General features: G+C 45.6%; 2 non-coding genes across 2 annotated transcripts; one reads left to right on the top strand and one right to left on the bottom strand.

The window, feature by feature from the left end:
- The first annotated feature begins 12,323 nt into the window (after positions 1-12,323).
- On the top strand, positions 12,324-12,396 carry trnam-cau (transfer RNA methionine (anticodon CAU)). The gene has a single exon. It is a non-coding gene; the product is annotated as a tRNA-Met (tRNA).
- A 7,268-nt stretch (positions 12,397-19,664) lies between these two features.
- On the bottom strand, positions 19,665-19,737 carry trnak-cuu (transfer RNA lysine (anticodon CUU)). The gene has a single exon. It is a non-coding gene; the product is annotated as a tRNA-Lys (tRNA).
- Positions 19,738-21,249: the final 1,512 nt, after the last annotated feature.

Here is a 21,249-nt window from a genome sequence, read left to right as displayed (position 1 = left end):
CTCCGACAAGACCTAAAGAGACTTAATACATTCCATCATTCAACGGACAGAACAGTACAGGCGACTCCGTAAAACACGCAGGGAGAAAATATAATTTGCCAAGTACAGCAACAGAGTTAACACTGATTTTCACCATTAACAGCTGAGATAATGGCTTACCTGGAACTCCAATGGCTGCAAGAACAGGATAATAAATGAGCATTATCTGATCGATTCCTGAATATCCCATTTCTGTGAGAAGCACTGACTTCTGTTGTCCTGGGAACCACAGCTCCAGCAGGAACTCTGAGCTGATCCATTCCAACAAGCCCTGATTTATACAGGGGATCAGTCTCCACTGACACGGTTTTAGCCCTGATCATTGCTATCAGTTACAGTCAGTTTAACAAACATATTACATCTGCAGCGTTGACTCCTATGTAAATAATGTGGTGGATATAACACAAACATCTCAAAATCCAGGTCATTATCTTAATCAGACCTCTCTCAGGAATAATGTTTAAATCTGTTCTCATACAGGACTGATCCAACAACAATGAGCGGCTCCATTTACAGTTTTTATATAATTGTATTGACCATGTTCACTCCTGGAGATTCATTTATAAATGTTACCGATTCTCCCACAGTGTGGACTGAATCCAGGGACACAAGCAGACCCGTTTCACTCTGTTCCTGCAGTTTCCCAGTTAAAATATGAATTGTGAGTCTCTGACACGAGGACAGTTAAAGGGCAGGTTGAGGATTGCAGCCCAGAAATGACTGTGGGTGATATTAGGGGACGGGCACTGAACGTGTCACATTGACATTCCTCTCTCCTCTATTTCACTGCAGATGTTTACCCGTTTATTCTACATTGGTTAACGGCTCCAGTAAAATTGGTCCCGTGCAACACCGAGCTGAGCTCATGACCCGATTTGACCTCCATCGCAAAGGCCCCGTGATTCCCTCACCCGACTCCATTTCTTCCTCAGCCGATTGTCATTCAAACCCTCATCAATGCCTCTGTCCCCTCCAGACTCCACTCCTCCAATGCACTCTTGGCCGGCCACCCAACCTCCATCTTACAGAAACGTGAGCTCGTCCAAAACTGTGTAGTCCGTGTCCAACCATCACCAGGTCCTGCTCGGCCTCAGTGACCCTCACTGGCTCCCAGTTCCATATCACTTAAATTTAAAGTTCTCATCCTTGGGTTTAAATCCCTCCATGGCCCACCCCTCACCATCTCCATATCTACAGACAACTCACCCGTCACCTCCTCATTCATCGGTCACTGGCCTCTTTTGTTGGGACTACCCTCACTTGGTTCCACTCACCTATCTGATCAGAGCCAGGCGAAGCTTCTCTTCTCACCCTATCACCGTTATCTCTGATGTTTCTAAAAGTTCAATCTTTGACTCCCTCCTCTTCCTCATCTACATGCTGCCCTTTGCTGACACAGTCCACAGACACGGACCAGCTTTCAGATGGACGCTGACAAAACCACCGCCTCTCTTGACCCTTCCAATATCTTTGTGTTATCAGGCCCACACTTTCTGTTTTAGATGAGCCACCAGTTCCTCCATTTAAAATTTGGGAAGTCATGATCTGTGGCTCCAAAATCTCCACATCCTAGCCACGGATTCCATCCCCACTGCAGGCTTTTTGATTGTTGAGCAGTTCACCAACCATCGAAGCCCTTACTGACCTGCATTAGATTCCAGTCTCCTAAGCCTGTTGCTTATTTTTATTCTTTCTTACATTTAAATGCATCAGGGCTTCACCACTCCCTATCTCTGTCACCTCCTCCAGTCCGACACCCTGTCCCAAACACTCTGTTCCTCCACCTGTGGTCGTTTGTGCATCCGTAGTCCATTTGTCCTACTTTTGACAGCCGTGCCTTCAGCCATATCCACGTTCCAGAAAGCACAACCTCAGCTCCTCCATCTCACTCACCTCCTTTCAGGTGTCAGACGTGGCTCACTGGTAGTAGTCTCGCCTCTGAGTTAGAAAGATGTGAATTCAAGACCCATTCCACAGACTTGAACGCATAATCCAGGCAGACGCCACAGAGTCATTCTGAGGGAGCACTGTACTGTCGGAGGATCAAAATTGAGGGAGTGCTGCACTGTCGGATGGGCAGTACTGATAGAGTGTTGGAGTGAGTGAACACAGTACTCTCGGAGGGTCAGTATTGAGTGAGTGTTGCACTGTCACAGGGTCAGTACGAAGGGAGGGCTGCATTGTCGTAGGGGCTGTATGGAGGGAGTGCTGCACTGTCAGAGGGTCAGTAATGCAGGAGTGCTACACTGTCATAGGATCGGTAGTGAGGGAGTGCTGCACTACCGGAGGGACAGTACTTAGACAACCCTGCACTGTCAGAGGGTCAGTACTGAGGGAGAACTGTGCTGTCGGAGGATTAGTACGCAAGAAGCGCTGTACTGTCGAAGGGGCAGTATTCAGGGTGTGTTGCACTGTCGGAGGGGCAGTACTGTGGGAGTGCTGCACTGTCGGAGGGGCAGTACTGAGGCAACGCAGCACTGTCAGATGGTCAGTACTGAGGAATCGCTATGCTGTCGAAGGGGCAGTATCGTGGAAGTTCTGCACTGTCGGAGGGTCAGTAGTGAAGGAGTGCTGTACTGTCGAAGGGATAGTATTGAGAAAGTGCTGCACTGTTGTGGATGCCGCCTTGCAGGCGAGACGTTAAACCGAAGCCCAATCTGCCTTCTCAGGTCGATGTAAAAGTTCCCACGGCACGATTCGAAAAAGTGCAGGCGAGTTCTCCCCGGTGTCCTGGGCAATATTTATCCCTCAACGAACATCACTAAAACGGATTTTCTGCTAATTCATCTCATTGCAGTATGTGGGATCTTGCTGTGTTCAAATTGGCTGCAGCATTTCCAACATTACCACAGTGTCTACACTTCAAAATCAGAGAAACATAGAACGGTTACAGCGCAGGAGGAGGCCATTCGGCCTATCGAGCCCGTGCCGGCTCTTTGTAAGAGCAATCCAATTAGTCGCAATCACCCGCTCTACCCCATAGCGCTGCAAAGTTTTTCACTTCAATTATTTATCCAATTCCTTTTTGAAGGCCATGATTGAATCTGCTTCCACCACCCTTTCAAGCAGCGCATTCCAGATCATTACCACTTGCTCCGTAAAAAAAGATTTTCCTCATGTCGCCTTTTGTTATTTTGCCAATCACCTGAAACGATTTCGAACGCTTCTATCAAATCACCTCTTAACCTTCTCTGCTCTAAGGAGAAAAACATCAGCATCCCCAGACTCTCCACGTAACTGAAGTCCCTCATCCCTGGAACCATTTTAGTAAATCTTTTCTGCACCCTCTCTATCTTCTTCACATCCTTCCTAAAGTGTGGTGCCCAGAATTGGACACAATACCCCAGTTGTGGTCGAACCAGTGTTTTATAAAGGTTCCACATAACTTCCTTGCTTTTGTACTCCATGTCTGTATTTATAAAGCCCTTGACGCCACACGCTTTTTCAACCGATTTCTCAAACTATCCTGCCACCTTCAAAGATTTGTGCACGTATACCCCCAGGTGTCTCTGTTCCTGCATCCCCTTTGGAATTGTGCCATTTAGTTTATATTGCTTCTCCTCTTTCTTCCAGCCAAAATGTATCAATTCGCACTTCTCTGCGCTAATTTCATAGGAACGTAGGAACAGGAGGAGGCCATTCAGCCCCTCGTGCCTGCTCCAGTATTTGATTAGATCATGGCTGAACTGTGATCGAACTCCACATATCTGCCTTTGGCTCATATCCCTCAATACCGTTGGTTGCCAAAAATCTATAGATCTCAGATTTAAATTTAGCAATTGAGCTCGTATCAATTTCTGTTTGTGGAAGAGAGTTCCAAACTTCTACCACCCTTTGTGCGTCGAAATGTTTGATAATCTCGCTCCTGAAAGGTCTGGCTCTAATTTTTAGACTGTGCCCCCGACTCCTACAATCCCCAACCAGCGGAAATAGTTCCTCTCTATCCACCCTATCTGTTCCCCTTAATAGCTTATAAACTTCGATCAGATCACCCCTTACCCTTCGAAACTCTAGAGAATACAACCCCAATTTGTGCAAGTTCGCCTCGTTAATTAACCCTTCAAGTCCGGGTATCATTCCAGTAAACCTACGCTGCACTCCCTCCAAGGCCAATATGTCCTTCCGAAAGTGCGGTGCCCACAATTGCTCACAGTACTCCACGTGCAGTCTAACCAGGGTTTTGTATAGCTGCAGCATAACTTCTGCCCCATTGTACTCTCGTCCTCCAGATAAAAAGGACATCATTCCACTTGCCTTCTTGATTATTTTCTGCACCTGTTCATGACCCTACAATGAGCTATTTATCTGAATCCCTTGGTCCCTTTGGACGTCCACTCTTTTTAACTTTTTTCCATTTAGAACGTACCCTGTTCTATACTTTTTTGATCCAAATTGGATTATCTCACATTTGTCAGCATTGAATTCCATTTGCCACAGTTTTGCCCATTCACTTAATCTGTCTATATCCCTTTGTAATTTTATGTTTTCATCTACACTGCTTACAATGCCACCAATCGTTGTGTCATCGGCAAACTTAGATACGAGACTTTATATGCCTTCATCTAAGTCGTTAATAAATATTGTGAATAACTGAGGCCCCAAGGCGGATCCCTGCGGGACTCCACTAGTCACATCCTGCCAATGTGAGTACCTTCCTATTATGCCTACTCTCTGTTGCCTTTAGCTCAGCCAACTTTCTAACCAAGTCCGTACTTTTCCCTCGATTCCATGGGCTTCTATCTTATCTAACAGTCTCTTATGTGGGACCTTATCAAATGCCTTCTGGAAGTCCATATACATAACATCCATTGACATTCCCCTGTCCACTACTTTAGTCACCTCTTCAAAAAATTCAAACAGGTTTATCAGGCACGAACTACCTTTCACAAATCCATGCTGGCTCTCTCTGATTAACTGAAAATTATCGAGGTGTTCAGTCACCCTAACCCTTAATTATAAACTCCAGCATTTTCCCCACAACAGATGTTAGGCTAATTGGTCTATAATTCCTCGGTTTCCCTCTCTTTCCTTTCTTATAAAGCGGAGTGACATGTGCAATTTTCCAATCGAGAGGGACCGTTTCTGAATCTAGAGAACTTTGAAAGATTATAGTTAGGCCATCTGCAATGTGCTCACCTACTTCCTTTAAAACCCTGGGATGCAAACCATCTGTTCCTGGGGATTTGTCACTCTTTAGTGCTATTATATTCTTCATTACTGTTGCATAACTTATGGTAATTTTATCGAGTCCCTGTCCCCGATTCAATATTAGTTTTCTTGGGATTTCAAGCATGCTATCCTCTTTTTCTACTGTAAATACTGACGCAAAGTAATCGTTCAACATGCCGCCATTTCCCCATTGTCAATGACGATATCCCCACTTTCAGTTTTTAAGTGGTCAACACTGCTCCTGACCACCCTCTTTTTCCGAATATAACGATAAAAGTTCTTCGTATTGGTTTGGATATCCATCGCAAGTTTATTTTCATGCTATCTTTTTGTAGCTCTTACTATCTGTTTTGTGACCCTTTGTTGATCTTTGTATCTTTCCCATTCGCCAGGATCTGTGCCATGTTTTGCCTTTTTGTATGCCCTTTCATTATGTATAATACTATCCCTTACCTCTTTAGTTGCCCATGGCTGTTTTTTTTCCGCAAGTAGAGTTCAGGGGTATAAACCGATTCTGAATCACGTTAAATGTTTCTATAAAAATTTCCCACTGATCATCAGGCGTTTTACCCATTAGCAGATTTGCCCAGTTTACTGTGGACAGTCACTGTCTCATCCCATTGAAGTCGGCCTTACCCAAGTCAAGAATCTTAGCAGCTGACTCACTTTTTGTCCTTTCAAACACTACATTGAACTCGACCATGCTATGATCGCTATTGGATAGATGTTCGCGTACAATTAAGCTGTAATCTAAATCTGCCATGTGTCCGCCCATTCCACCAGCCTGTCTATGTCCTCTTGAAGTCCATCACTATCCTCCTCACTGTTCACTACACTTCCAATTTTTGAACCATCTGCAAATTTTGAAATTGTTCACTGAACACTCAAGTCCAAGTCATTAATATATATCAAGAAATGCAGTGGTCTTAATACCGACCCCTGGGGAACACTTCCTCCAGTCAGAAAAACAACCGTTCACCACTACTCTCTGTTTACTGTCACTTAGCCAATTTCGTATGCCTGCTCCCACTGCCCCTTTAATTCCTTGGGCTTCAATTCTGCTGACAAGCCTATTATGTGGAATATTATCAAACAAATTTTGAAAGTCCATATACACTTCAACTGCATTGCGCTCATCAACCCTCTGTTACCTCATCAAAAAACTCAGTCAAGTTAGTTAAACACGATTTGCCTTTAACAAATTCGTGCTGGCTTTCCTTTATTAATCAACCATTGTGTAAGGGACTATTAATTTTGTCCCGGATTATCGTTTCTAAAAGCTTCCCCACAACCGAAGTTAAACTGACTGGCCTGCAGTTGACGGGTGTATCCTTCCACCCTTTTTTGAATAAGGGTGTAACATTTGCATTTCTCCGGCCCTCGGGCACCACCCCCATATCTAAGGATGACTGGAAGATTATGGCCAGAACCTCTGCAATTTCCACCTTTACTTCCCTCAGCAATCTTGGATGCATCCCAGCCGGACCGGGTGACTTATTGATTTAAGTACAGCCAGCCTTTCTAGTCGTTCCTCTATCAATTTTTACTCTATCCAGTATCACAACGACTCTTTTTTTTCTGTGAGTTTTCTTCTTCCTTGGTCACGACAGGTGCAAAGTACTCATTTAATACCTCAGCTGGGACGCGGGGACTTGGCCTAACATTTAGAGCCAGGACGTGCAGGAATGAAGTTTGGAGCGCTCTTTTTGATGCCAGCTCAATCGAGAATTCTAAATCTGAGATTGATAGATTTCTGTGAACCAATGGTATGAAGGGATATGGGGCGAAGGCGGGTAAATGGAGTTAGGTCACAGGTCCACACTGATCTGATTGAATGGTGGAAAAGGCTCGAGGGGCAAAATGACACCGCCACTTGCTGCCTCCTGATAAGTGCCAGCTTCTCCTGCAAGAAAGCGGGACGTGTGCCTGGGTGATGTTCATATCATGGTTGAATAGCTACCAGTGTGTGTGGCCTGTGAGTTGTGGGTGTGCTGCTTGCAACGGTGGTAATGTGTAAGGGTGAGATGGTTGAGTACTGAAGGAAAGAGTTAGTTGGTATGTGGGTGATGGGGTGTGTAGTGCGTGGAGCAATGGATGCAGCTCGTGGTGTAGTTGGTCGGAGACGCCACTTGACAGTTGACCTCACTCATCTTGACCACTCATGTCAAAGTATTGAACTTCTTCCTGTACTGCATCCATGTTCATGATGCTGTGCGCCTGGCATTGACCTCATCCCCTACTGCCTCCTACTACCTTTTGGGTGTATGTCTGGAGGACCTCTTGCCCACTGCGGATATAGGATGTCCCTCCTTCAGTCCACCTCTTACACCAAGGCCTCTGGTGATTCAGCAGAGAATCTTGGTGCATGGAGTCTCAGGCCGGCAGATTGGTGAGGTCTGGCCTGCAGATTGGAGGATGTGGGATTTACTGCTGGGCAACCTTTATTTAATATTTTTAATTAACTCATCAGTACTTAAAAATAGGGATGGGATCCGCATCTGTGCTTTATGTGTGCGATGTCTGATCTCCGTTCATACTCCTTGCAGACAGCAGGCTGTTATATTCAGCAAGTAACAGGTACCAGCTACCTTTAAGAGATTTCCAACAGACAGCCTGCCTTTAAAAGATAGGAGCTTCCCCCTGCTGGTGGAAAGTGCGAATTGCATGGAATCCTCGTTCACCGCTGATTGCCAACGCAGATTGCAGGTGAGTCCTCAGGGCTGACGAAAATCTCGTCCTGCCTGCGCAGGGACCATTGGGCGCGGGGTAATAGCGGATCGTGCTGCACCCGCCCAAAAACAGTTCCTATCCAATTTTCCCCCTCAGTGTCCAGGTAACATTCGAGGAAATCTGCGTTGCACTCCCAAAGGCAATATGTCCTTCCTGAAGTGTGGTACCCACAACTGAACACAGTACTCCAGGTGTGGTCTAACGAGGGCTTTGTATAGTTGCAGCATAACTTCGACCCCATCGTACTCTGGTCCTCTAGATATAAAGGCCAGCATTCCATTCGCCTTTATTGATTCTTTTCTGTACCTGTCCATGATATGTTGATGATCCACACACACGGACCTCTCAGTCTCTTGTGATTTTGTGATTTCCGTTCCCACTGCTGTTTCCCTGCACCAGTTAAAAAGCACACTCCTGGTCCCACTGCTGCTGAGACCCTGTGATTCTGCCATCTCAAGCCTTCATTTCTCCAACACTCTCACCACCTCACATATTTAAATTAGCCGAGCTAGGAAATGCCACCTGGAATCAAAGAGCCTTACCCTAATATCGCTCGGTGTGACCTGTCCATTTAAAGGGGCATCACCCTGTCATCTCACGGTGTGACCCGTCCGGTTAAAGGGGCCTCATCCTGAGATCTAACGTTGTGACACATCCAGCTAAAGGGACTTCACCTCATGATCTCACGGTGTGACACATCCAGTTCAAGCGGTCTCACCCTGAGATGTAACGTTGTGACTCGTCCAGTTTAATGGACCTCACCCTGAGATCTGACGTTGTGACTCGTCCAGTTAAAGCAGTCTCACCCTGAGATCTCACCATGTGACCCGTCCGGTTCCAGAGGCTTCACCCTGTGATCTCACGGTGTGACACCTCCAGTTTAAGGGGCCGCACGCTATGATCTCACGGTGTGAGCCGTCCAGTTAAAGAGGCTTCACCCTCTGATCTCACGGTTTGACCCGTCCAGTTAAATGAGCCTCACCCTCTGATCTCACGGTTTGACATGTCCAGTTAAAGGGGCCTCACCCTCTGATCTCACGGTTTGACCAGTCCAGTTAAAGGGACGAGAGAGAGACAGAGGAAATTGTGCCAGATCCAGAAAAGCATGCAGAACCTGCTCCAGCTGCAGTCGATGGGGATCGATGTCGGGAAAGGACTCAGGGAGTTGAAGGGCCTGCAAGTCTCGATCTTCACCTCCGAGGCCTCGAAGATCACCTTTCGGTCCAGAGTCCACTCCGTGCAGCAGGGCGAGAAGTGTTCGCGTTTCTTCGTCCAGAAGCTGCACAGAGAGACCTCTGGTGATCAGCAGCCTGAAGGAGGAAGACGGCTCGGTGACGCCTTTACAGACCTACATACTGAGGATCAACAAATCTTTATATGCCGGGCTGTATGACGCAAAGCCCAGAGACAGCAAGGCCTCTCAATCCTTCCTGTCGTCTATTACGGAGGTCTTAGAGGACAGCGAACAGGAGCGCCTGGATCGGCAATTGACCTTGGAGAAGCTGACAAAGGCCGTCCGGTCTTTGGAGAAGAGTAGAACTCCGGGGAGCGATGGCTTACCGGTTGAGTTGTGCTCGGCTCTGTGTGATTGGACTGGCCAAGAGCTACTGGATGTGTCCCGGGGTATGCTTCTGGCAGGCAGCATTTCAGAGTCCATGAGGAAAGGCATCATCACTGTCATCTACAAGCAGAAGAGGGAGAGGGGGAAATCAGAAATTGGCGACCCATTTCCTTGCTAAATGTCAACTACAAGATTCTGTCGAAGGCCATCGCCAACAGGCTCGAGTCCGCTCTGGAGCAGGTGATCCACCCGGATCAGACCTGTACTGTACCCGGCAGAAAGTCTCTGATAGCCTGGTACTGTCCAGGTATACGATCGTCTACATGTAGGAAAGGGGGGTGAACACCTGCCTCATCAGCCCGGACTAGGACAAGGCCTTTGACAGAATATCCCACACATACATGATGAATGTGCTGTCCAAAATGGGCTTTGGGGAGGAAATGTCCAATTGGACCTGACTGCTCCATGTGGACATTCATAGCGCAGTCCTAATCAATGGGCTGGAGTCGGAGAGTTTTCTGATCAGATTTGGAGTCAGGCAGGGCTGTCCTCTCTCCATGGTCTTGTTCATATGTGGTATCGAGCCGTTTGCCCCGTCCGTCAGGAAGAACACAAGTATCAGGGGGCTGACGATCCCAGGAAGCGGAGGCTCTCAGATTACGGCCGCCCTGTACATGGATGACGTCACTGCCTTTTGCTCCGATCAGCAGTCGGTCCACAGATTGATGGGCATCTGCGATCGTTTCGAACTGGCCTCGGTGTCCAGAGTGAACTACAGTAAGGGTGAGGCCATGTTCTATGGCAGGTGGGAGACCCGATCGTTTGTCCTCTTCACCGTCAGGTCCGACTAACTGATGGTACTTGCGAGCTGGTTCATGGGGCCCCAGGCCTCCACCAAGCAATGGGAGGAGCGGTTCGCCAAGGCCAATCAGAAGCTTGGTATGTTGGTGGGACACTCTCTCTCAATAACAGGCAGGAACCTGGTGATAAGGTGTGAGGTACTCGCGGTGTTGCTCTACATGGCCCAGGTCTGGCCCATTCTCCACAACTCCGTCATCACGGTCACCCGAGCTATCTTCCACTTTGTCTGGAGGTCCAAGGTAGAACGCGCCCACAGGGACACCATGTACAAACCTCCAAACAAAGGGGACAGAAGCGTAACCAATGCTGCCCTGATCCTGATGGCCACCTTTGTGTGTGGCTTCCTCAGGATGTGTTTGGAGTCCCGGTACACAAACACCAAGTGTCACTATGTGCTGAGTTTCTCCTGTCGAAAACATTGAGAAAACTGGGTCTGGCCATGCTGGCCGAGGAGACGAAGGACGTACCGTCCAGCTCGACCACCCCACCCTACCTGCCCCAGGTGGCGAAGATCCTGAGGAGAAACCACTTCGACCACAAGGCCGTCAGACAGTGGTTGACGAGGAACGTTCTGGGGGTCCTGCAGGAAAAGGAGAGGATGAATCCGATCAGGCAGATCCCCGACCAGACGGTCGATGCCATTTGGCAGAACATCTCGTCGCCGGAACTGACCAACAGATACCAGGATGTGGTCTGGATGGTGGTGAGATCCGCGCTCCCAGTGCGGGCATTCCAACATGGACAAAATCTCTGCACCACCTCAAGCTGCCTTCAAGGCTGCAACGGGGATGAGACCATCGTCCGTATCCTGATGGATTGGTCCTTCACGCCTCTGTCCCAGTTCATCCCCAACACCTCGGTAGCACAGGACGCTGTGCTCTACGGGCTGTTCCACGGGACGGACACCGAGACAGATATCAACAGCTGCTGGAAGACCATCAACTCGGTGAAGGAGGCCCTTTGGTCCTCCCGAAACCTTCTAGTCTCCCAGCTGAAGGAGCGGTCCACGAGCGAGTGTTGCCGACTGACACACTCCAAGGTCCAGGGGAATGTGCTGCGGGATGCACTGAGGCACGGTGCGGCCTATACAAGGGCTCTATGGGGAAAGAGCATCGTGTAAAGCCATCCCACCTTTTATTATACAGAATGTATTTTAAGACATGTACTGTGTATTGCATTGAAATAATGGGATCATAGTGTATGCGATCTGTTTTGTATTGTTTTGAATTAAAATTGAGACATTTCCCCTGAACTTTATGTGTCCTTAAATTTTATGAAATAAAGTATATTTTGAAAATAAAAAAAACATTGCGAGAGACCTGTCCGAAAGACTGACAGAAGTCTTTTTTTGCCTGGAAGTGATGTCCGGTTTGACGTGTTGTTGCTCAAAGGCACTCCCTGCTGGTGAGCAGAGGCAAATGCTGGAGCAAAACAGCTTTCAGGTTTGAGAAAGGAAAAGCGCCAACATTTTAAGCAGTCAGCAGTCTGTAAAGTGAAGAAAGCGGCCTTGAGCTTAATACCGCTTACTCCAAAAGCACGTTCGTTATTTTGAGCCAGAATTAAACCAACGATTTAAGAGTGATTTTGCTTTCAAGTTTTAATCTCTACAAATATTCCACACTACCAGCTGAGCTATCGAAGGGAAGCAGCAAAGGCCCCTCTCTTTGGTGATTGCTCACCGTGCGCCTTTTGACACTCCCGGACTCGTGGAGTCGCGTGGGCATGACCGAGACTGACTCGGTATCTGCTCATACCGCAGCGCTGTGAGCGTGTGAGCTCCGATTTACTCAACACACCTTTGGCCAGTCGAGCAATGGGGAACGTGTCTGACCAAAGTTCAGAAGATTGTTGGTTCGATTTCCACCTGGATGGAGAGTTTTTGCAAACTGCCGATTAGTTTATGATTTTACACCTTGCAAACTGTCCTACTTGATAGTGCTGCCTCGATATTTATGCATCAAGTGCCTTCTTAGCGCAGCAGGCAGCGCGTCAGTCTCATAATCTGAAGGTCCTGAGTTCAATCCTCAGAGAAGGCATTATTAAGCTTTTTTTTTCCATCTTTGCTCAAGACCAAAATCATTTTTTTTCTTCCTGCAGCACACCAAAAGATTTGCTGCCCCTTGACCTCTCTGTACCGTAGCACGCAGTGAAGCTTAAGAAGTACATGGACCATGGGCTCGCTGAAAACTGACGCCAGTTTTGTTTTTGGACAATTGACCCAATCAAAAGGTGAGTGGAGAATGCAAGAATCTATCCTGCCATCTCTCACATGCTCAGCGAACACTCGACCAGAATCATCGAAAGGTTACAGCACGGAAGGAGGCCATTCTGCCCATCGAGTCTACACCACCTCGATGCAAGAGCAATCCAGCTGGTCCCACTCCCTCGCCCCATCGTTTTTCCTCATGTCGTCTTTGGTTCTTTTGCCAATCACCTTAAATCTATGTCCTCTGGTCCTTCACCCTTCTGCAAATGGGAACGATTTCTCCCTATATACTCTGTCTAAACACTTCATGGTTTTGAAAATCTCTATCAAATCTCCTTGCAACCGACTCTATTCCCAGAAGAACAATACCAGCTTCTCCAGTCTATCCACGTAACTAAAGTTTCTCATCCCTGGAATCATTCTAGTAAATCTCTTCTGCACCCTCTTGAACGCCTTCATATCTTTCCAAAAGTGCGGCGCCCAGAAGTGGACATTATACTCCAGTTGTGGCTGAACCAGTGTTTTATAAAGGTTCATCGTGACTTCCATACTTTAGTACTCTCTGCCTCTATTTATAAAGCCCAGGATCCCGTATTTTTTTTAACCACTTTCTCAACCTGCCCTGACACTTTCAATGATATGTGCACATATACCCCCAGATCTCTCTGTTACTGTATCACTGTTAGAATTGTGCCCTCTAGTTTATATTGCCTCTCCTCGTTCTTCCTGCCGAAATGCATCAATTCGCATTTTTCTTCGTTAAATTTCATTTTCCATGTGTCCGCCCATGCAACCAGTCTGTATATATTCTCCTGAAGTTTATCACTGTCCTCCTCACTATTCTTAACCCTTAGCAGTTTGGTGTCATCTGCAAATTTGGAGATTGTGCCCTGTACACCCAAGTTCAAGTCATTAATATATATAAAGGAAAGCAGTGGTCACAGCACCGACCCCTGGGGAACATCACTGTCCACCTCCCCCCAGTCCGAAAAACAACAGTTCACCAATACTCTGTTTCCTGTCCCTTAGCCGATTCTGTATCTATGTTGCTACTGCCCTCTTTATTCAATGCCCTTCACAGTAGTTGTTTCGCACTCGCCTCCAAGCAGTTCCACGATCAGCAGAGAAATCTTGCCTTGGGTTGGCTCCCTCCCTGACGACAATCAATACTTTGCTCCAATCGGTGGCATCGAGCATCAGCAAGTGAGCAACAGTCGAACGGGAAGCCACAGTAATCGTGAATGATGCTGAGAAGAGCCCGAGCCTGCGGAAGGTAGACGAGATCACAGGAAAGGAACAGCGGCCCCGAGCTTGAGGGAGCAGCGAGAGCCCTGTCTGTCTGCCTGATCGAAGACTGTTTTGCCTGAAAGCGGTTTGAAGTGTTGTTGCTCAAAGGCACTCCCTGCTGGTGAGCAGAGGCAAATGCTCGAGCAAAACAGCCGTGTTCTGACAGACACAGAAAGCTTTAAGGTTTGACAAAGGAAAAGTGGTCTCCTGTGCCTCAGCGCCAACATGTTAAGTTGTTGGCTGCCTGTAAAATTCCAAGAATGGCCTTGAGCTACTTACTCCAAAAGCACGTTTATTTCTTCGAACCAGCAAACTTTGATCTGTTAATTGTACTATAGTCCACCGCTCGACAAGCTGAGCGATCGAAAGGAAGCAGCTTATGTCTCTCTCTTTGGTGATTGTTCACCGTGCACCTTTTGACACTTCCGGACTCGTGGAATCGCGTGGGCATGACCGAGACTGACTCGGTAACTGCTCATTTTCCAGCTCTGTGGGAATGTGAGGTACTGCATGCTTTTTGAAAACTGGGCCAGTGGAGCAATGGATAACTTTTGGAGGTTTGATTCGAAAGTTTCTGCGAATTTTTTTTATTACACAACATATATTACTGCATAAAATTTAAGTATACAGAGAGTTAAAACTAATTTCACTATTTCGAAGCAATACAGTACAATACATACCGTATCTCACGGTATGAACCGTCCAGTTAAAGGGGCCTCATGCTGTGATCTCACGGTGTGAACCGTCCAGTTCAGGGGGCCTCATCGTGTGATCTCATGCTGTGAACCGTTCAGTTAAAGGGGCCTCACCTTGTGATCTCACGGTGTGATCCATCCAGTTAAAGGGGCCTCAAAGATGATCTTTCGCTCCAGAGTCCGCTCCGTGGAGCAGGACGAGAAGTGCTCGCGCTTCTTCTTCCAGAAGCTGCTCAGGGAGACTTCTGTGATCAGCAGCCTGAAGGAGGAAGAGGGGTCGGTGACGTCTTCACAGACCGACATACTGAGTCCACCCCACCTTGTAATTTGCTAATTTACCTCATGCTCATGCTTTAATATTGCATTTTTTGATAAAGATGAGAAAGTTATTTGATAAACTTGAGTAATGAGGGAGGAGAGACAGAAAGCGATAGAGAAACAACAACAGAGCAATAAACAGGTGGAGGGAGAAACAGATCTCGAGAGATAGGGAGATTAAGGTAAATAGATAGATAGATAGATAGCTATTTCGATAGATAGATGGATTGAGATAGATCGATCGGTAGATAGATATATAGATAGATGGATATATATATATATATATATATATAGATAGATGGATGGATAGATCGATAGATGGATAGATAGATGGATAGAGAGATATATGGATAGAAAGAGAGCTAGATGGATAGAGAGATATATACATGGATAGTGAGATAGATGAATAGATAGTTAGATAGATGGAGAGATAGATGGATAGAAAAATAGATAGATAGATAGATAGATAGATAGATAGATAGATAGATAGATAGATAGATAGATAGATAGATAGATAGATAGATAGATAGATAGATATATGGATAGATAGATAGATACATTTAAAGCAGTGGAGAGACAACGATACATACGAATCGGTCGAAGGAGATTTATACTGATTTTTAATAAGGTGAAAATAACAATGGATATAGTTGAAAGAGATAAAGAAACATTAAATTAGTACAAAGAGAGCACGATAGACAGATTTATAATTAGAGACAGAGTTAGAGATTGGCAGGAGGAGCGATGGAGAAGTGGAGTAAGTTGGAACATTGTGGTCGGGGGTCGGGAAGTGGGTGCAGGAATAGTCCGTCTTTTTGTGATATTTTAATTGAAATGTATTGAGTCAATTGAAGATCAATTAGCAATGGGCAGCTACAAATTTCCCGGTACAAACTCATTACCCCTCGCCCCAATAAAGCTATGCTGGTAAAGAAACAACGCTGTTTAAACCGAAATTGAACTGCAAAAAATCAGCAAAGGTTACTTGAAAGGCAGCATGGCGCACGCTTCCATCGTCTGCTGTCAGCGGACTGCAGCAAATCCAATTACACTCATTCTGCACCCAGAATTATCACATCACAGGAAAAGGATGTGGGAAACTGCTCAAGATACATAACAGGAGGGGAAACTCCTGAAAAACACTTAGACTTTCGGTGTTTAGACTTCCATTAGAGCTGCAGAAGAGAACGTGTGAAAATATAAACTATGGGTGCGATGTTGATTTATGCAGGAAACTGCTCAAAATACATAACAGGACGGGAAACTTCTGAAAAACACGTGGACTTTCGATGTTTGGACTTTGGTTAGAACTGCAAAAAAGAACGTGTGAAAATGTAAACTGCAGGTGTGATGTTTTGTATAAAGTGAATGTTTGTTAGCGGATTTCTCCCGTGACTGTCGCAACTATGGGTTGTTAATCCATCAACAATAACTTCCGCTTGATTTAAGCCCAAGTGGTTACCAAATAGCAAGTTTAATAGATTGCCTTACAACAGAGTTGCACTACAGCTGTCTTCAACATTACATTCAACAGTATTATTATTATTATACAACTGTCTACAGTTTACATTAATGACAAGTAATCAACACAACCTGACCTGTCTGCGAATCCAGGTATATCAGACCTGACCGTTGCGGACTTCTTGTGGCAATGGACTTCTGATTGCCCCCTATTGAGAACACGAACGTTTGAGAAGCGAGCATGCCCTATCTTTATATTATTCGGCTGCATTGTTCTGTACGTAAGCACCACTGATCTTAACTCATGGTCGTAAACGATCCCACTTTGCTGACTCTCAGGAACCACCAAGCATTGTTTGTTGTCTTAGTTTTTTTTTAGACATTCTCCGTCATCAGGTTTTGGATGCTGATACTAGGTTAGCACAACCTGGAGTTCAGGTGTCCAGGACACCCAAGTTTCTCTGGTCATCAACATTTAATAGTTTCTCAACATTTCAAAAATATTCTGTTTTTCTGTACTTCCCACCAAAGTGAATAACCTCATATTTCCTCACATTATACTGCATCTGCGACGTTCTTGCCTACATATTTATCTGTCTATATCCCTTTGCAGACTCTTCGTGTCCTCCTCACAGCTTACTTTCCCATCTAGCTTTGAATCAGCAGCAAACTTGGATATATCACATGCGATCCCTTCATCAAGTCATTAAATGTCTTCCAAAAGCATATAAATAGTAAACGGGTGGTAAGCGCAGGGGCGAGACCGATGAGGGACCAAAAAGGAGATCTACGGGTGAAGGCATAGAGCATGGCTGAGGTACTAAATCAGTATTTTGCATCTGTCTTTACCGAGGAAGAAAAAGCTGCCGAAATCACAGTGAAAGGGGAGGTACTTGAGATACGGGATGGGTTGAAAATTGATAAAGAGGAGGTACTAGAAAGGCTGGCTGTACTTAAAGTACAAAAGTCACCTGGTCCGAATGGGATGCATCCTAGGTTGCTGAGGGAAGCAAGGGTGTAAATTGCAGAGGTCCTGGCCATAATCTTTAAATCCTCCTTTGATACAGTGTTTGGTGCCAGAGAACTGGATAATTGCAGATGTTCCACCCTTGTTCAAAAAAGTGTGTAAGGATAAACCCAGCAATTACAGGCCAGTCAGTTTAGAAATGATAATCTGGGACAAAATTAATAGTCATTTGGACAAGTGTGGATTGATAATAGAAAGGCACTGTGGATTTGTTAAAGGCAAATCGTGAATGAGTTTTGTGATGAGTTAACAGAGAGGGTTGATGAGGGTAATGTGGTTGGTATTGTGCATATGGCCTTTCAAAAGGCTTTTGATAAAGTGCCACAAAATAGGCTTGTCAAAAGGGGCGATAGTGGCTGCTTCCTTATTCTTTAACAGCGCTTTCTTTTATTTCACTCACCAGTTAACTTTGAGTGAGCGAAAACTGATCCACAGTGACGCTTATTTGAGGTTTACACCCTTTTAATCTGAAAGGATATATTGGCCTTGGAAGGAGTGCAGCACAGATTCACCAGATTGTTACCAGGGTGCAATGCGTTAAATTATGAGATATAAAAAAACGAGGCTTAAAATCACACATGTCACACTGCAAACAGTTTTCATTTTTGATACATGCATTAATGACCTGGACTTGGGTATACAGGGTATAATTTCAAAGTTTGCTGATGGCACGAAACTCGGGAATGTAATAAACAATGTGGTGGACAGTATCAGACTTCAGGAGGACATAGACAGCCTGGTGAAATTGACTTTATTAATAGAGGCATAGAGTACAAAAGTAACAAAGTTATGCTAAACGTTTATAAAACACTGGTTAGGCTGCAGCTGGAGTATTGTGTTCAATTCTGGGCACCGCATTTCAGGAAAGATGTCAAGGCCTTGGAGAGGGTGCAGAGGAGATTTACTAGAATGGTAACAGAGATGAGGGACTTCAGTTATGTGGCGAGAATGGAGAAGCTGGAATTATCCCCTGACAGCAGAGAAGGTTAAGGGGAGATTATTTGATAGAGGTGTTCAAAATTATGAAAGGTTTTGATAGAGCAAATAAGGAGAAACTGTTTTCAGTGGCAGAAGGGTCGGTAACCAGAGGGCACAGATTAAAGGTAATTGGCAAAAGAACCAGATGCGACATGAGGGAAAATAATTTACGCAGCGGGTTGTTATGATCTGGAATGCGCTGCCTGAAAGGCCGGTGGAAGCAGATTCAATAGTAACTTTCAAAAGGGGATTGGATAAATACTTGAAAAGGAAAATAAATTGCTTGGCTTATGAGGAAAGAGCTTATGGGTGGTGAGACTACTTGGATAGCACTTTCAAAGAGCTAGCACAGGCACGATGGGCCGAATGATCTCCTTCTGTGTTGTATCATATTAAGTGTTGCTAGAAGGAGAAGCAACGCATTCCAAATCAGAACAGAGACAGGAGACTAAGTCAGTTCACCATTGTTTTTAATGAGACACTAGTGGTTTCCGTAGTGTAGCGGTTATCGCGTTTATTTTACACGCAAAAAGTTCCCAAGCGTAAACAATATGTTGAAACTTGCTCTCCATAAACATCCAGGCAAGCGTTTTTTCTCCTGCCAAAAAGGGCGACAGTGGCTGCTCCCTTCTTCTTGAAAAGCTGCATCTTTTACTTCATTAAACAGATAACTTTGAGTGAGAAAAAACTGATCCTCAGTGACGCTCATTTCAAGTTTTATTCCCTTTTACTCTAAAAGGGTATATTGTCCTTGGAAGGAGCGCAGCTCAGATTTACCAGAATGTTAGCAGGGCTCGAAGGGTTAAATTATGAGGAGCGGTTACATACTTGTATCCCCTGGAATATAGAAGGCTTTTTAGGATTTTGAAAGGTCGATAGACAAACCCTTTCCGCTGGTGCGGGAGTCTAAGACAATATCACAATATCACAATAGCTGTTTTACGAGTGAAAACGGCCCTACGCATCACTGTGAGCGTAAGAGACGAGTCTCTCGGTGCCGCATCCTGTACAGTGAATGTCAAAACTTTTAGAAGGTGCAGAAAGTGTTAGGGGTTCAAATGCACAAACCTCCAATGGGAATGAGATTTTCTCAGAGGTTGCAGCCTTCCATACTTCTCTTGCCCTTTGCGAGGCACCTGTTCCGGTTTAAATTTACAAACTGGACGAGTTGGTGATCACGGTACAACAGACTCAGCGGTCCCGGGTGAGAGAGAGAGAGAAATCAGCCCGGGCGCGGCCACAATGTGCGCGGTGACACTGCACGGGAGGTCAGGGGGGAGTCAGAGCTGGGGTTCGCCCCTGAAAGCAAAATAAAAATTTTAAAGGAGAATTCGCCCAACGTGGGGTTTGAATCCACGACCCTGAGATTAAGAGTCTCATGCTCTACCGACTGAGCTAGCCAGGCCTGAATCACCAGGCCACTCTTGTCTATCATTGCAGTAAACTCGCCCCTGGGTGTTCATGTGCAGCAATCCCAACATAACGTCCATATCATTGGTTGTGTTTATCTTTGAGTGTGTGTCCACCTGCAGGTTGATTTTGAACGAATACGAGTGTTTGTGTCTGTTTGCAACATTAAATAAAAGAGGCCATCAGACACTTCCCTCCCTGACTCTGGGGAACCAGTGGGACAGACTTGTTGTTGTGAGAACGCAAATAAAGCATTAATTGCGGAATTATACAGACTCTTATCAGCGCCAAAAGTAGCTTTACAATATACACACTCCAATAAATAAATAAATAATACAGATGCATGTGATACATTTGCAACTAACAGAGTCACGAAACCAGAGATATTATTTGTACCTAATACAAACACTCCCAGATATATATAAACAATCCACGTGCCTTCCATGGTGGTCTCGTGGTTTGGATTCGGCGTTTTTATCGCCGCGACCTCGGTTCGATTCCCGTTGAGGGAATTTCTGTTCGAAAAAACAATTTCCAATTTTGTGGAATCATCGCAAATTTACGGCATAGAAGGAGGCCATTCGGACCATCGCGTCCGCGCAGGCCGAAAATGAGCCACCCGGCCGAAAATGAGCCACCCAGCCTCATCCCACTTTCCAGCACTCGGTGCGTTGCCTTTTTGGTTACACCACTTCAGGTGCATATCCAAGTATTATTTAAATGTAACGAGGGATTCTGCCTCTCCCATCCTTTCAGGCAGTGAGTTCCAAACCCCCACCACCCTCTGGGTGAAAAAAAAACCTCTGCTCCCCTCTAATCCTTCTACCAATCACTATAAATCTATGCCCCCTGGTTATTGACCTCCCTGCTAAGGTAAATAGGTCCTTCACATCCACTCTATCAAGGCCCTTCATAATTTTGTACACCTCAATTAAATCACCCCTCAGCCTCCTCTGTTCCAAAGAAAACAACCCCAGCCTATCCAATCTTTCCTCACAGCCAATATTCTCCAGTCCTGGCAACCTCCCCGTAAATCTCCTCTGTACCCTCTCTAGTGCAATTAAATCTTTTTTGACCAGTCTGCCAATTGGAACCTTGTCAAAAGCCTTGCTAAAATCCATGTAGACGACATCAAAGTACTCCAGGTGTGTTCTCACCAAAGCCCTATTTAATTGCAGCAAGACTTCCTTACTCTTATACTCCAACCTCCTTTCAAAAAGGCCAACATACCATTTTTCTTCCTAATTGCTTGCTGTAACTGCATGTTAACTTTCTGTGATTTGTTTACAAGTACACCCAACTATGAATAACAACATTTATTGGACTCTCACCTTTTAAAAAATATTCTGCTTTTCCAATCTTCCTATCAAAGTGGACAATTTCACATTTTCCCACCTTATACTCCAACTGCCACCTTCTTACCAAATCAATTAACCTGTCCAACTCCCTTTGCGTCCTCCTCACGGCTTACTTTCCCACTTACCTTTGTATCATCAGCAAACTTGGA

This window comes from Heptranchias perlo, unplaced genomic scaffold (assembly GCF_035084215.1).
Source record: "Heptranchias perlo isolate sHepPer1 unplaced genomic scaffold, sHepPer1.hap1 HAP1_SCAFFOLD_52, whole genome shotgun sequence".
NCBI lineage: Eukaryota > Metazoa > Chordata > Chondrichthyes > Hexanchiformes > Hexanchidae > Heptranchias > Heptranchias perlo.
Note: the sequence above shows the minus strand (reverse complement) of the source record. Positions and strands in the feature narration are given on the sequence as shown.